Here is a 15,497-nt window from a genome sequence, read left to right as displayed (position 1 = left end):
CTCTTGTACAAATGAAAATCTTAATGGTCAAATTTCAGCAAAGCTATGAAAAGTCGTGTTTGTTGATTTATTAATATTAATAAATTGATCTTTTTTATTCGTGTATTATTGATTGGAATCTACTGTAAGAGAAAATACAAAAAATGAATATTTTAAACAATGATCTGTAACGGTTTGATAAAAAAGCTTTCAAATGAAATCGTTGAGTAAACAAACCCGTGGGTCCCCGATTATAATCCACAAAGTTTCATTCGCCAGATAAAAATCTAATATAGCGGACAAGGAACAATCACACATTCTCTCGACTATTTTGTTATCGGAAAGGTTTTCTGTAATTACCTTCAAGTCTATTACAATGAACGGAAGGTAAAATGCTGTTAGAGTACATTTATTTCTAGAAGTATGTATATGCATTCATTTAATCTTTTGTAAATATTGGGTGCTTATACAGGGTGACAAAAAAGTCTGGAAACGGATTAATTTCTTTTTAACTAAATCTGTTAGAAAAGTCAAACATATGTAAGCATAGGTTGGTACGCACATCATTTTAAAGGTCTGGTTAAGAGGAGTTCATTGCCAGAAACCACGTCTCAAAAGGTTCATCCGTTACAAAATGGCGGCTAGGGGTACAAAATAGGGTTACAAAATGGCGGCCGAAGATATGGCGGCTGTTCAAAGTTCTTGTGGGACATACCTTTACAGGCCTTAGTATTGGTAAATACCCGTATTAAACATTATCTTGAGAGCTGAAACTGTATTTTAAAGTCAACTAGCTCATAGTCTAAGTTTATTCAATCTTCAAAACAAATTTAACCTGGTTTCAGATTTCCCGGCTAGTTTTGACTATGAGTAATTAATTACCATTACTATGGCCTGTAAAAGGATATTCCACAATAACTTAGAAATGCAGCCATTTTGTAACGTATGAACCTTATTTGACGCGGTTTCCGGCAATGAACTCCTCTTGACCAGACCTTTAAAATGATGTGCATATCAACCTATGCTTACATATAAGATTATGTACCTACTCCTCATGCGCCGTCCCCTGGTGAAGGTACAAAAATGATAATGCTTGCAAAAAGTAGTTTTCATACATACAGGGTGAATAAAAAGTCAAGACCCCCCCATCTATTATTTTTCCTAGTAAATATACGGAGATATCCTTTTGGGGGTCGTGCAATCTTAGCAGGAAGTTTCATTTTATGATTTTGAAATTTTTGAGTGTCCCCCCAAAAGGAGGGATTTGGGGGGTAACTCAAATATTTTAAATGTAAACCCCCTTCAAGTGACACCTCATTTTAAAGTGTTTACAACAACTTAAAGAATGGTGAAAACTAGAGGTCGCTATCTCTTTTCTATCCAAAATGGTAGCCCGTCAAATGTTGTGGAAAATCAATGGTAAAATTGGTTCGTAATAGTAATATTGCCTACCATTTTGGATAGAGAAGAGATAGCAAACTCTGGTTTTCACCATTCTTTAAGTTTTTGTAAACACTTCAAAACGAAGTGCCACTAAATGGGGGTTTACATTTAAAATTTTTGAGTGTCCCCCCAAAAGGGGGGAATGGAGGGGCAAATAAAAACTGGACTTTTCAATGTAAACCCCCATCAAGTGACACCTCATTTTGAAGTGTTAACAAAAACTTAAAGAATGGTGAAACCCAGAGTTCGCTATCTCATCTCTATCCAAAATGGTAGCCAATATTACCATTACGAACCAATATTAACCATTGATTTTCGATAACATTTGACAGGCTACCATTTTGGATAGAGAAGAGATAGCGACCTCTAGTTTTCATCATTCTTTAAGTTTTTGTAAACACTTTAAAATGAGGTGTCATTTGAAGGGGGTTTACATTTAAAATATTTGAGTTACCCCCCAAATCTCCCCTTTTGGGGGGACACTCAAAAATTTCAAAATCATAAAATAAAACTTCCTGCTAAGATTGCACGACCCCCAAAAGGATATCTCTGTATATTTACTTGGAAAAATATTAGATGGGGGGGTCTTGACTTTTTATTCACCCTGTATAAGTTGGTGTGAAAGGTTTGAATTTTCTAACGAATTTAGTTAAGAAGATATCAAGCCGTTTCCAGACTTTTTGTCACCCTGTATATAAATTTATGAAGCTATTTATAATCTATTCCTTAAAAATTGTTTATTGATAATAACAACCGCTCTTATTTACTATGTTAGCAAGTAACATGAGTGTATGTATAAGATTATTTTTATATACTTAGAATATTGTTTTGCAAGTTAAATTGTCTTAGAGGTTTAAACTAGGTTATAATATTACTCTAAAATGCAGTCTTTAATGTAGATCAGCTTACAGGTCAATGCAAGATAGCTGTATACTGTTTGGAAAACTTTGAAACAGTTTGAACAAGTGATTCAAATTAGTAACGCTAGGAGTCTGGATGCTGATAAGAACAGTATTACGTGACGTAGAAAAACAGTCTTCGCTATACGTTAACAATATCGATCGGGGTGGTGTTAAAGGTGCACTTTTCATTAAACAGTATGGCGTGTAACAAGAATATATCTTGTACAAAATACACACGGATAATCTCGATATAATTTCGAATCAAAACTTTCTTAAACATAGGTATTTTAGTTATGTTACAAAAACGTGCGGACGTCAATACAACTTTCAGTAATCTATGCGTTTGGCCATATCCCGGGTGCACTTATATGTCCCCTAAGTTATGTTGGGGGGCTTTCTTTAACATCCATGGGAGGTAAAAAAACAACTGGTCACGTTGTACAGATCATGGTCGTATGGCCGCAATATTGGAAAATGACTGCCATTCGCTAAATCATTTTCAAATACGTATCTCCGTACCCAGTGATCCGATTTTTATTTTCTAAAGCTCATCTTACTTCTTAACTTTTTTTTTAAACCCATTATTTATTGAGATTATTTTTTTATCTTTACTGTTATTTATGTACAAAGTAGAAAGACAATCATACATTTACAAAAAAAAAAATAAAAAATACATAAAAACAATAACTACCTTAGGTTTAACTTTAAAACCTATGTCGGTGGATTTATTCACTTTCTTAGGTTCTTAAATATTTGTCCGGCGGTTTTGTCCGGTCACTTACTTCACTTGGTTATAATTTACAGTGAGCACGAGTTCTTCACAGTGATCTTCTTCAGCACAGAGTAAAAAACGATACTCTTACAAACAAAAAATTATACAAAAAGAAATATTTTAACATTTTGAACAATTCCAGTAACGTTGTGGACTTACTGGCTGGTTAATGCGTCCATTCGTTAAAAAGCTTAAAACTATAGATTAAAAATACAGGGTTATTACAAATGATGTTCCTGATTTTGATTGTAAATAATACTGGGTTAATTTGTTTCAAAATTATTTAAGGTGGTACCATTGGAAAAGAAAAGCTTATACACTTTTAAGCCACACTACCCTATTTTGACGAACTACCCATGCAAGGATTTAGTTCAGAAAACAGCTGTTTGCCACCAGCTTAATCAAATGGGCTTTCATTGCGTAATACTGTACTGTAATGAGTTTTACCGGACACCAATCAGCTGATTATACTGTATATAGGTGGCAATGATCGGTTATAAACAAAAACATAACCTCTCTTAGAGGTTATGACTAGTGATTTTTAGTCCTTTAGTTGGTGGTAATGTATAAGGATTTGTACAGATTTAGTAGCTTGGCGTAAACCATCGTACGTAACTTGTCCAAAATGTGTGTACCGGACCCGTATGGTAATCCCGTACTCGACTTCGTTTCGCACGGGAACGACCACACCGGTCCGATAAAGACTTATTTTCAGGACTAGTAACGTAATATAACATTATACAGGGTGTTTTTTTTTAAAACTTGCATCTTTATTTATGTAAAAACCGCAATAGATAGAAATATGCAGTTTGCGGGAATCATCTATTCACGTAGGGGGACCAATTGTTTTGAATTCAACGTTACATTCACATTCCCCCCCTTTCCCCCCTGCCCCCAACTTATTTTTTTTAATAGCAAGGTACCCCTTGTGACATATCAAATAAAAGAGCATAAAAAAAGAAAATGTTTGATGAAAAAAAATTGAAAATCGGTTCATAAATTTGTGAGATATTCTCCCCCTCACCCCCCCGGAACTTAATTTTTTTTTAATAGCAAAGTACCCCTTGTGACATATCAAAATATAAAAGAGCATGAAAAAAGAAAATTTTTGGTGAAAAAAAAATTAAAATCGGCTCATGAATTTGTGAGATAATCACCCCCCTTTTCCCCTACCCATAACTTGTTTTTTAATAGCAAGGTACCCGCCCTTGTGACATATCAAACGAAAAATAAATTTCGCCAAAATTTTTCTTTTTTCATGCTCTTTCATTTGATATGTCACAAGGGGTACTTTGCTATTAAAAAAAATTAAGTTCCGGGGGGGTGAGGGGGGGAATATCTCACAAATTTATGAACCGATTTTCAATTTTTTTTCATCAAACATTTTCTTTTTTCATGCTCTTTTATTTGATATGTCACAAGGGGTACCTTGCTATTTAAAAAAATTAAGTTGGGGGCAGGGGGGAAAGGGGGGGAATGTGAATGTAATGTTGAATTCAAAACAATTGGTCCCGCTACGTCAATAGATGATTCCCGCAAACTGCATATTTCTATCTATTGCGGTTTTTACATAAATAAAGATGCAAGTTTTTAAAAAAACACCCCGTATACATAAGCTTAGGTGCATATCAGTGTAATAGCTGAATTTGAAGATAGGAAAGCTTTTTGTGTGTTGGATTATCCCATTAACCTATCAGTTATTAGTGTGCAGCGACACTATAGAACCAGGTTTAATGAAGATCCTCCTTTTAACTGCTCTATTCGCAGTGGATACTTGAATTTTTTTAGAAATGGCTGCTAAGAGAACCCCTTAGAGAACCCCATGAACACACTGACCTTTATGGAGAAAAAAATAAAATTGATTATTCAGTAAAATTTAAATAATATAATTCTTTCAAAATAAACCTAATTATGTAAAAATAACCTAAATTTTTTTTTAAATGGTGCCAGGTCAAATAGTCATATACGACATTAATTAAGCGATCAAATGTTTCTATGGCATCACTATAATACATATATAATAACATACACAATACTGTTTTTTTTACTATGTTGTTATTAAATAGGGTTATTTATGCAGTATTCTATGTTCTGATGAAGATTCCCTTACACGATTAATTGTATCAAGAATCTAAGCTATACAAATAAAATGCAGATTTTAATGAACGGTATTGAACTTAGGTATGAAATAAATGCTATATTTTCTTTCTTAGTTTGGTATATTTTAGGTATCATGTAAAAATAACGTAAGAAAGATGTCTATTGCGATCCATTTTTCTTTATACTCGTGAATTATTCAACTTCTAGCAATCTGAGCTCTACCGTGCTATAATTATCCCTTTGGGCCTTAATTGAGCTGGCCTTAACAAAGGCAACAGTTAGTCGTTAACAGTTAAATAGCTCAAGGAAATGTTCTTTATAATATCATTGAATACGTTCATAATATAACTAGTTGGTGGCAAGAGTTTTAGTTTCTACGGAACAAAAAAATGATTGCATTTTGTTTGAAACTAATTCCAACGGCACCATACAGCTAATTAAAGATTTTTTTAAATATTTGTTGTTGGATGTGTAACTACGAAGGTTACACATTATAATTCAGGTTGGACCAACACTGGCCGCATACTTATCTTTGTATGACTAAGGGAATTAAGTCTAGATAGCAGCAAACTTTGCAGAAAATCTCATTTAATCCTGTCATCTACCCTAGCAAATTTCCTGCCAGTTTATTACGAATCGATTCTCCTGCAACACGATCTGGGAAACGTATTGGGTCACGTTCATTGGCTGAAACAAGTCCTTAATCTCTGATTCAACAACAGCTGCGGGTGTACCACCGTAAAATATTAATGTCATCAAACAGTTTGGAAATAACTTATTAGGCTGAATACCTCAGCAATAGTTGAAAAATATTTATGGCGTTGGTATTTCCGTATATTTAATTCTTTAAAAAGCATGGACTAAATTCAAATTGAAAATGTACACACTCGAGTAATAAGAGGTATAAAGGCTATCTACATTGATTCAAACTAGTTGTTTCCAGTTATTAATATTTACTATATTTAAACATTATTAAAAGATTTAAATAACCTTTTAAATTCGATACGAAAAAAAGGAAGAACTTTTAAGAGCTTAACTTTTAATTAACCATAAATAAAAATCTTAAGCTCAATACTGTTTTAATAAAGGTTCTAAAAGAGTAGGCTTAGAATACTGATTGACAGACCAGTTAAAATGTTCATCTTACTTTTAAAATGTTAAATAAGACACTCTTCCCATACTATGTTTTTTCTAAACACTCTAACGTCTTTAGCCAGATGACCTTGGTTTCGTTGTTCTTTAACCATTATTTTTAGATCATCAAAAGCGCGGCATCTTGACGTTGCTAGGTACAATGCCCCATGCTGAAAGCAGGGCTCTGGCAGATAAAGAGCAACTTTTTAAGTCTCTGTCCTTGAATTTTGTAGTAGTCATGGCAAAAGCGATTCGACATGGGAACTGTCGACGTTTGAATTTTAGGGGGAAATTTCCTTCTGATTAATTGGGGCAGTAACACTCGTTTTCCAGCTGAACTTCCAGTAATAATTTAAAAACTAAGGACTTAATCATTCATCTCTTTCACCATTAATCTGGTTCTATTGATCAGTCTTTTCTGTGGATTTAAATTTCTTGGTAAAATTACAATTACACCTTTTTTTAGGCATAACTTGTGAGGAGGTAAACCACTTGGTGCTTAAGTGTGAAGAAATTCATCGGGTACATGTAACTGGTCTCCCTCTTCTTGAATTAAAGTGTCCACTGAGTAGTAAACTCGGCTGTCATCATTTAGCTTCTCAACTATTTTATTATTTATTTCGTCACAAAGTTCATTCTTTAGTGAAAGTATTGCATGATTTTTTGTCCTTTCTGAACTGAAGATTTTGTCAATAATATTTTAATTCACAATACATTGTGGCGGAAGACGTATTAATTACTCACCAAGATCATTATGAATTATTTAATTGGCCTTCTTGGCCATTCCCTATTCATAAAAGATATCCAGCAAGTATTGATTCGCTTGGATTGGCTCTCATGTTTTTAGCTCTTAAAATCTTTTTTAACATTGGCCATAAAGGTGATCTAATTATTGAATTTTCTTCTATTGCACAGCGACTCGCACCAGGTACTTTGCGATCACATTGCCGAAAATCACCTCCCAAAGCAACCGACTTTCCACCAATAGGCTTTTCTTGGTCTTCTCGTCTAGCAATATCTCGCATTAATCTTTCTCCAGACGATAAAGCATACTTATTAGACATAGGAGCTTCATCCCATAATATTTCTTTACAATTTCTGATATAAATCTCCCTAATACTTGAATGAAACTGCACAAATAAACTATCCCATTTCATCAGTCATCCTTGTATTGGAAAGTAAACTGATAAATAAACAGAACAAGTAAATATTTAAATGACATTAGGGAAATAGGTTAATTTATGATGTTTTTTTTTTAGAAATGAATCATATGTTTGATAAACTTAACTAAATTGTTACTTATATTTAAAAATACATGGCAACTTTAAAGTCCAATGGGGCGAAGCACATTGAACTGAGCGTGACAAAAATTATTCCATGACTTCTGCAGATAATTCCCTTTAATTTTACACATAAATCATCAAAATCGGTTAATAAATAAAAGAGTTTTGCTGTGCACAAGAAATTGATTACGGAATTAAAATAATAGATTTGTACGTTGATCAGGTAGCAATCCGTTTTACAGCAATATATACAGGGTATTTTTTTAAAAACTTGCATCTTTATTTATGTAAAAACCGCAATAGATAGAAATATGCAGTTTGCGGGAATCATCTATTGACGTAGGGGGCCCAATTGTTTTGAATTCTACATTACATTCATATTCCCCCCCTTTCCCCCCCTGCCCCCAACTTAATTTTTTTAAATAGCAAGGTACCGGTACCCCTTGTGACATATCAAATGAAAGAGCATAAAAAAAGAAAATGTTTGATGAAAAAAAAATTGAAAATCGGTTCATAAATTTGCGAGATATTTCCCCCTCCCCCTCCCCGGAACTTTATCTTTTTTAACAGCAAGGTACCCCTTGTGACATATCAAATGAAAGAGCATGAAAAAAGAAAATGTTTTGTGAAATTTATTTTTCATTTGATATGTCACAAGGGCGGGTACCTTGCTATTAAAAAACAAGTTATGGGTAGGGGAAAGGGGAGGGGGATTATCTCACAAATTCATGAGCCGAATTAAAAAATTTTTCTCCAAATATTTTCTTTTTTTACGCTCTTTTATTTGATATGCTACAAGGGGTACCTTGCTATTAAAAAAAAAATTGAGTTCCGGGGGGGAGGGGGGGGGGATATCTCACAAATTTATGAACCGATTTTCAATTTTTTTATCAAACATTTTCTTTTTTCATGCTCTTTTATTTGATATGTCACAAGGGGTACCTTGCTATTTAAAAAAATTAAGTTGGGGGCAGGGGGGGGGAATGTGAATGTAACTTTGAATTCAAGAAAATTGTGCCCCCTACGTCAATAGATGATTCCCGCCAACTGCATATTTCTATCTATTGCGGTTTTTACATAAATAAAGATGTAAGTTTAATAAAAAACACCCTGTATATAGTTTGAACAAATTTATAAATGAAAACGTGTCCAGGTTGAAAATATTAGTAATTCAATTGTTTTTAATTAAACTCCCTGCTAGTGCCCAGCCATTTTACGGCATCGGTTGCTGATTATGTACTGTTATTACGCTCTAATATTATTTACAAATTTTAGGTAACAGTACAATGATAATTTATTAGTTGGTACATGTCCCATTAGCGATGCAACAATCAAATTTACGATGGAGACACAAGAAAAGAAGACAAATTTCTTGGATATAACAATTACTAAAGAAAATGATCAACATAATTAATTTCAGTATATATAGGAAACCCACCCAAACTGACCTAATCATTCCATTTCAATCAAACTATCCTTGGCAACACAAAATTTCTACGTTCAAATCAATGATATTTAGACTACTTAACATACCAATGTCTAAAGACAACTTTGATAAAGAAAAGAAAACCATAAAAAGAATTGCAGGACCAAATGGACACTAAGAAAAAAATGATTGAAACATTAATAAAAAATGAAAAACAGAAAAGGATGAAAGTAAAAGAACAAGAAAATTAAAAGAAAAAATGTATGGGTATTCCATTCAGCTCATCTTTAGCCTTAAGAAAAACATTACCGAATTCAACATTTAATCCAAGTTTTAAAACAATCAATAACGCTTTTAACATAATTCAAAGAAGAACAAATCCGAGACCTAACCCCCCAAATGTATATAAGAAATTGGGAATTTACAAATTATCATGTAACAACTGTGAAAAGTACTATATTGGTCAATCAGGTCGAACATTCGAAGTCAAGTACAAAGATCATATACAAGCATAAGATCAAATAACATGACAACACAAAAATCCTCATACGCCGAACATATACTTCATACCGACCATACATACTCAGAAATGAAAAAAAATATGCACATTCATGATGTTGAAAATAAAGGCGAAAAAATGAATTCAAAAGATTACTTTTATATTTATAGTGGAGAGGGGGGTAGATGTGGACAGGGGCAGAAGTGCACAGTTTTAATTACCCGTTCGTTGAATGTTGGATTTAGTTGGCAATTTTGCCACAGGTAAGCAGTGGTGTAGTTCTTCTTCTCAGGAAGTTTGGAGCTCCTGCACCAACTTTGTGTCAGGTAAGTTTTTTTGTTTTATTTTTAACAGCAAAAAGTAAAATTTCTAGACTGGTGGTCAAAGCGGTCTATGGCGTTGTCTCTGTCTTCTTATCACCGGTGCGTGTTCATTCATTCATTGTTTCCCTCCAGTATCCTTATAGCTGTGTTGTAAATATAGTTGGATTGGAAGGAGAGTTTATCGTTCAAAACATTTTGATGGTCAGCTTTAACTGCTCTGTATATTTCAAACTCTTCCAATGTGTTTCTGGTTAGACGGTCCTGCGAGAAATGTAAGACTTATCGTAGATGGATGAATTAATTTCTGTTTTATCTTTCAATAGATGATTTATCTATTTTAGAACTTAGAATACGGACTAGGGATAACTAGGGATTTTTTGACGTTGGCCCAGGGATATTTTTTTTTGCGGATAGAAACACTGTTTCCTTCACTTTCTTCTTATCTGAGTTTTGCGAGATCCGAGTTAAACAATGCGAATGCATTAAAAACTTTGATTGAAAACTTATAGCTTAATACACATATGGTTTAACTATAAGCTAGGATCCTCCCTGAAAGGCCCTATCAAACACATTTTCTAAAATAGGCTAGGCTAAGTTATTGGTAAACTGATTAGCCTAGGCTATTATTAGAGCACCCTTAAAGCACCCTTTGCTCAAAAAATTAACAATGCGGACCTTGGGTAAAAAAGGTTGGAGACTTAAGTTACTTACTTGTCAAAATACCCAATGATCAAGTAAGTTACGGTACAGGGCTCTGTGTTCAGTTTTGAAGGATCAAAAAGTTAGAGTAGGCCTAGACATTGAAGGGTTAATCTGGGTATGGTTACTGGGGTACTTATATCGATCACGGACGTGTCGCTAAACAAATTTTTTTCCACTATTATTATGCTAAATTACGTCCTGAATTCAAAAATAATTGTCAATTTCGTCGGAAAAGCACCGTTTTCCCAGAAAAGCGGAAAAACGGAAAAAAACAAAATTTTGCGGAAATGGGTCATGTGTATACTGAAATTAACCGGTAAAGCGAGCTGAACAAGAATATGCAAAAAAATTTAAGATCCGATTAATATTAACAGAGATAAGCTACGGCTGAAAAAGCCCGGTTTCCCCGGAAAAACGAAAAAAACCAATTTTTGCGGAAATGAGTCATGTGTATACTCAAATTAACCGGTAGAGTGGTCTGAACAAGAATATGCAAACGTATATACAGGGTGTCCCGTAACTCTCTGGACATATGTATATAGCGTTATTCCTTAGGTCAAGACAAACACATTTCACCATAGGAACATGGGTCTGTGGGGTCTAGTTTACTTACTGTCGGTATTTATGTGTTTTTTACAAAAAAAACTAATAACTCCTAAACTGTTTGAGATACAGCTTTGATATTTTACAAAAATGTTTATCTTATTAAGACCTTTTATCGTTAGAAATAATACTAAAAAATCATTAACCGTTTCAAAATGGCGGCCATTTAAAATATTTGATGCCAAATTTCACGAAAACCGTTAACTTTACAAAAAAAGTGCAAGAGACAAAAAAGTTTGTAAATTTTATGTAGTTTTCAATGATACCTTATTTGTTAAGATTGGATAAATAATAACAGAGAAATGTCTTCTTTTCCAAATGCCTGACCACTTTTCTCCATTTAAACAATGCTAATACTCCTTTAACGTTGTTTAGCATTGTTTAAATGGAAAAAGGTGGTCATACATTACGAAAACAACTAGTTTCTCTGTTATTATTTATCCAATCTTAACAAATAAGGTATCATTGAAAACTACATAAAATTTACAAACGTTTTTGTCTCTTGCACTTTTTTTGTAAAATTAATGGTTTTCGTGAAATTTGGCATCAAATATTTTAAATGGCCGCCATTTTGAAACGGTTAATGATTTTTTAGTATAATTTCTAATGATAAAAGGTCTTAATAAGGTAAACATTTTTGTAAAATATCAAAGCTGTATCTCAAACCGTTTAGGAGTTATTAGTTTTTTTGTAAAAAACACATAAATACCGACAGTCGGTAAACTAGACCCCACAGACCCATGTTCCTATGGTGAAATGTGTTTGTCTTGACCTAAGGAATAACGCTATATACATATGTCCAGAGAGTTACGGGACACCCTGTATATATATATACAGGGTGTTGAAAATGTCTGGAACCAACATTATATCTGGTGAGTGGTTAAAGAAAAAGAACTGATATTTTGTGTACGGATATACTATGGTTTTACCTATCTTTTGGTGCCTTATGAATTTTTTTTCCACTTACAGGGAACGTCCTGTGGAGGATGCAGTAAAAAGTTTTAATGGAAGCCTATGGTAAATGATACATCATTTTAAAGGCCATTTTTTTCTGAGTAAGGAGCCACAAGTTTCATCTCAAAAGGACCACCCTAGCAAAAATGGCGACTGTTTGAAATTTAAAAACCCACTTATAGGGAACGTCCTGTGGAGGATGCAGTAAAAGGTTGTAATGGAAGCCTATGGTAAATGGTACATCATTTTAAAGGCCATTTTTTCTGAGTAAGGAGCCACAAGTTTCATCTCAAAAGGACCACCCTAGCGAAAATGGCGACTGTTTGAAGTTTTTGAAAATAATTGAAAGCTTAATTGGTATTTCTGTTTAAAATAAGTTTAGTAAAACAACACAAACAATTTAGTTAAATGTTGTTTTTTTTCAGCAAGTGTTTATTAAATGTACAGCAAGACAATTATGTTTTATAACTGTATTATTTGTTTGTACCCAAATGAATTACATTAGGTTGTAGAATGAGAATAACAGGTCAAAGTTCTGATATCAGCCGCTTTCTCTTAACAAAAATGTTTGCTTAATTAAAAATAAAAATTTTAATAATTAGAATTTTAAATCTTATTCAACACTTTAAAAGTCATTTTTCAGTTCACCACGTGATAAACTACTGTACTTCGTAACTGGCTTGTAATAGCATTTAAAGGAAACAAATCCGGACCATTTAAATAGCAATGTTTTTAAATTTCAAACAGTCGCCATTTTCGCTAGGGTGGTCCTTTTGAGATGAAACTTGTGGCTCCTTACTCAGAAAAAATGGCCTTTAAAATGATGTATCATTTACCATAGGTTTCCATTAAAACTTTTTACTGCATCCTCCACAGGACGTTCCCTATAAGTGGGTTTTTAAAATTCAAACAGTCGCCATTTTTGCTAGGGTGGTCCTTTTGAGATGAAACTTGTGGCTCCTTACTCAGAAAAAAATGGCCTTTAAAATGATGTATCATTTACCATAGGCTTCCATTAAAACTTTTCACTGCATCCTCCACAGGACGTTCCCTATAAGTGGTAAAAAATTTCATAAAGCACCAAAAGATAGGTAAAACCATAGTATATCCGTACACAAAATATCAGTTGTTTTTCTTTAACCACTCACCAGATATAATGTTGGTTCCAGACATTTTCAACACCCTGTATATATAGCATATATACTAAACATAAAAATTAACTTCCGAAATTATCTTTTTAATCCTACAAAATTGAACCTAACCTTACTTTTCAAAGGGACTTCAGTACACAATTTTAATCAATTCAAGATTTAAAACTTTCTTAAAATAAATTTTACTTCTTTTAGGCATGTTGTAACAAAATTAATCTTAACAGTACAGTTAAAGTGTCTAGCAGTTTTCTAGATACTATTTTACCTATTACACAGTGGTGCACAGAGTACCCCTCTGCATGTTTCATCGGCAAAAACTTCTCATGAAATGACTCGCTCTAAATTTTTTCTACTGTACAGATTACGAACCGTCTTGAGAGACACATAACGTTGTACCCGCTACAAGACAACAGCACAAAACACAGGGTACAACGGCACAGTTGTACCCTTCCCAAAGAAATGGAAGCCAAACGTACCAATACGAGCAGCAATAGATCTTGATTTCCCTAGAGCAAACCCCTTCTGGTATTGGAGGAAGTCATAACTCAGTACTAGTAATACATTTCAACATGAAAGTATCAATGTTGAAGATATCCCCGACGTAAACCAAAGCATAGGCCTAGTCAACAAAGGAATGCGATCCTTTCCCAGTCTCCTGTCATGTCAAAAGCTTAAATATTTTTAGAAACCGATGCAAAGAGAATTAATCAGTAAGACGTTTACGGTAACACCTAAACCCAACCTCAACCTGCCTCCATCATCAGCTAAAGAATATATATTTTTTAAACATACCTCCTTTAAATTTTCAATTGATAATTTTAAGCTTTTAGAACGAATGAACGCAATTATCAGCCAGTAAGCCCACAACGTTACTGGAATTATTCAAAATATTAATATATCTAAATAAATAATGCGTTAAAAAAAGGTAATGACAAAGCTTGTTTGCCTTCAGTTAAGGAGTAAAATGATCTCTATATAATTAAAATCGGACCACGAGCTACGGAGATACGCATTAGCAAATAATATAGCAATTTGGCGGTCATTTAAAATATAACGGCTAAACTAACATGATCTGGACCACGTGATTAGTTGATATGCATACTATGCTTTCGGGCTATTTCGATGTTGCACTACATTTACGCCAACTATAAACAGTATGTCATGTAACGAAGGTAGGAGTTTCCTACAGCAGCACTTTCATGTGGTAAACTTGCTCCAGGCTACCAGTAACTGGCTCATCGTGTAATGTTGTTAACCATTACTAGACTTAAACATATAATGTAGTAAGATCTGTTGACAGCGCAGTTTAGTGTAGTTGTTGTTAATGCACATTGTGAAATCTTACTAGGGAACGCATACTTAATATAATGTTTAGTACTTATTAATTCTTATAACCAGCCCCATATTATTTATTTTAATACGCTTTGATTCAATATGTTCACATTTATTATTTACCATCTGATGTTTAATTATTGTTTGGTACTGTTTATATCTCAGTGTTAAAAATGTTTCCTTCTTAAAATACAGTTAAACTATTTTTATTTTATTCTTACCTAAATACAGTCCACTTATTAATGTTAATTCTGTGTGTTGTACATTTCTGCAATCACTGTGGAAATCAAATTAAATACAACCGGAATAGGCATATTAGTGGAGAGCGAGCCTTGTCAGGCATGCTTTGTGTATCTTAACAAATACATGATGCCCAGGCCAGAGTATCTTTTTTAAAACATTGAACCGCTTCACTAATTCTTAATACACAGTTTTGTTATTTGATATTGTTTATTTTTATTGGAATTAAAAAAAAATCATTACATAAAAAAATATGGTCAGTACTTATTAATTCTTATTATCAGTCCCACATTATTAACCTTCACATCACACCTCAAAGACGACCTCGTTTACTAGACTCTTGAATCTTAACGGTATTTTTATCATAATTTTCTTGAAATTGGACTCTGATATTATTTAATGGATATTATTTAAAACACAGTTGAAAACCACCTAAATTTATTAATAGGTACTTACTTACATACTTGATACTTCTTTGACCGTGATTACAGATGGATTGTGTCAAATTTATAATACTTTTTACAATGTAAAACACATATTTACAACACATAAAACTGAGGTTGTGGCGGAAATTCATCCCTGCATGAGAGATTCCTCAACTATCTTGCATACTATAGAGTGGACAATTGCAATGGAAAATCGCCAGTTTTGATC

This window comes from Macrosteles quadrilineatus, unplaced genomic scaffold (assembly GCF_028750875.1).
Source record: "Macrosteles quadrilineatus isolate MER2022 unplaced genomic scaffold, UCM_ALF_1.0 Scaffold_2__2_contigs__length_208266976, whole genome shotgun sequence".
Lineage (NCBI taxonomy): Eukaryota > Metazoa > Arthropoda > Insecta > Hemiptera > Cicadellidae > Macrosteles > Macrosteles quadrilineatus.
This window is presented reverse-complemented; position numbering follows the sequence as displayed.